Source organism: Dasypus novemcinctus, chromosome 11 (assembly GCF_030445035.2).
Source record: "Dasypus novemcinctus isolate mDasNov1 chromosome 11, mDasNov1.1.hap2, whole genome shotgun sequence".
NCBI classification, from domain to species: domain Eukaryota; kingdom Metazoa; phylum Chordata; class Mammalia; order Cingulata; family Dasypodidae; genus Dasypus; species Dasypus novemcinctus.
Window position 1 is genome coordinate 45,176,270 of NC_080683.1, and position 2,483 is coordinate 45,178,752.

Genomic DNA, 2,483 nt, shown 5'->3' on the forward strand with positions numbered 1-2,483 from the left:
GAACCATTCAGGGTACTGTGCCGAAGGATGAGGTGAAATGAGGAGCAAAGGCCAGTAGTCTCAGCTGAGAGGCCAATACAGATCAGCATAGAGCAAGTCCCAGTACATGAGCAGGCTCAGCCTGTCTTCCCAGCTGACTCATAGCTGACTAAACACTCATGAGACCCCTGCCTTCCACAGAGGCTGCACAATTCTCCATTCCCACCAACAGCGAAGGAGTGTTCCTATTTCTCCACATCCTTTCCAGCACTTGTAGTTGTTTTGTATGTGTTTTTTTTAATAATTGGCACCTAATCTCTCAAAATTTCTTACATATTGATAAGATCCTGGCATGGGAATAAATTTAAAGAGAACTTTTAACTCAATACTGCATGATTTCAGGAAAGGTCAATTGTTAGAAATGATAAGCCTATTTTAAATGCTGACCAGCAAGAATCCAAATAGGCTGACTGCAACTCACAGAGGATGCAATTCTGTCAAACTTGTAGCATGGTGAAGCTGCTTTTCAATACACCTATGGAAGCTTCATTAGACTTAGTCACCAACACGTTGGCTAAAATGTTCAACAAATTAGTTCCTCTCTCAAGTTCCATTTCCAAGGCAATAGCATTAGGCACCCCAATTTTATTGAATGCAACAGTTGTTTCTGTGACCCTAGGAGTTTTTGAAGTGCAGCTGCATTTTAGGACAACACTTCTCCAAATACAAAAGTTGCTTGCTCTTAAAGGCTCCACTTCACTGTTGTCTGATGAACTGTACTGCATCTTCATATTTCAACCTACCTTCACTCAATGCTAGGGCAACAAGCACTGAGCTCTCCCAAGACCTGCAGCACAATGAACAGCAATGCAGCAACCAGGTTCTTCACAAGACTTAATTTTTACAAGACTTAACCAATCATCAACAATCTGGTTGGATAGTGGTGCACCATCATCAAAAGGCCAATCAAGAACATGGATGCCTTCTTTTTCCACAAAACCTGTGTCATAAGTGGCTTCACATACTCTTACTTTCATGGTAACTCCATACTTCTTAAGTTCTAGTTCCTCTAGAAATTTGCTTAAGGTTGCATTGGTTGGATTGTGAGTGATAAGAAATCTCATATTCTTGTATGTGACTGCCACAGGAGCTGGGCGGTTCATTCAAGTCATTTTAATTTAGTTAAAAAACACTTGATAAAAATAAAAAAGAAAAAGAAAAAAAACACTCAATAGGGTGTGAAAGAATTTTTTAAAATAGATACAGAAATGATGTAAAGAAACTGAAGTTCACTTTAAGATACTGCACTTGAAATTCTCAGTGCTTTGCATATGAAGTTGGAAGTAATGGGAAATGAAACCTCCTAACAAGAAGCAGTGATTCTTCAATCCAGTAATACTGAGACAATGTAAAGAAGTGCACTAAGGTTTACCCCATTCAGGTCAGAACTCTTATGAAATGCTCTGTAGATTTCAATTCAACAGTTCTAGGTCCAGGTTAACCACTCTTACGGGGATTTCCTGGTGGAGTGGTAATGAGTTTCCACGGTTTACTTGTCTGCATAGAGGTCATGCTGCCCCTGGCAGTCATCTCCTTTAGAAACTCCATAAATGTGTGACCAAGAACATCACAGAAAGGAATATGTTAACTCATTTAAGACTGTGGCCTAAACACACAGCCAGACTGAGGTGGCGGTGAAACAGGTGGTGATGCCAGGACAGGGGGCAGCGGTGACAGCAGGCTCTACCATGTGGTGAGCAGCTCTAAGGAGAGCACATCGCCAGGCTGGTCCACAGCCGAGAGCACCAATACAGGCACTGAGGCCCTCAACAAAGTCTTTTGAAGAACAAAAGTGTTTAAATCTTAAGGAGGTCCCATTTAACGGCTATTTTTTTTCTTTCATTGTTCATGCTTTGGATGTAAAGGTTTAAGAAACTACCACCTACCACAAGCTCTTGAATATGTTTCCCTACATTTTCTTCTAGGAGTGTTATGGTTGTAGCTTTTATATTTAGGCCTTTGATCCATTTTAAGTTAATTTTTGCATGAGGAGATAGGGGTCCTCTTTCCTTTCTTTTGGACATGGATATCCAATTCCCCCAGCACCGTTTATTTTATTTTATTTTTTTAAATTGATTTTGTAAAAATATTACATTAAAAAAATATATATGAGGACCCCTTCAACCCCACCACCCCCACCCCACCACTCCCCCCCCAGCAACACTCATTCCCATCATCATGACACATCCATTCCAGCACCGTTTATTGAACAGACTGTTCTGGCCCAGCTGGGTGGGCTTCATCATAGATGTGAGGGTCTATTTCTGAATTCTTGATTTGATTCCATAGGTCAATATGTCTGTCTTTACACCAGTACCATGCACGTTCTTTCAGTTTTGTGGTTAGGTCTCTCATTTTAGATCCTCCTTTTTATTTATTTACTTATTTTTTTGGTTCTATGATCTCCTTATTTTATTTTTTTTTAATGTTACATTCAAAAAATA

The 2,483-nt window shown here is 40.0% G+C and overlaps 1 pseudogene; it reads right to left on the reverse strand.

Annotated features, from left to right (window-relative positions):
• Positions 1-476: 476 nt before the first annotated feature.
• LOC101429342 (protein tyrosine phosphatase type IVA 1 pseudogene) lies at positions 477-1,151 on the reverse strand (annotated as a pseudogene).
• Between the last annotated feature and the right edge of the window lie 1,332 nt (positions 1,152-2,483).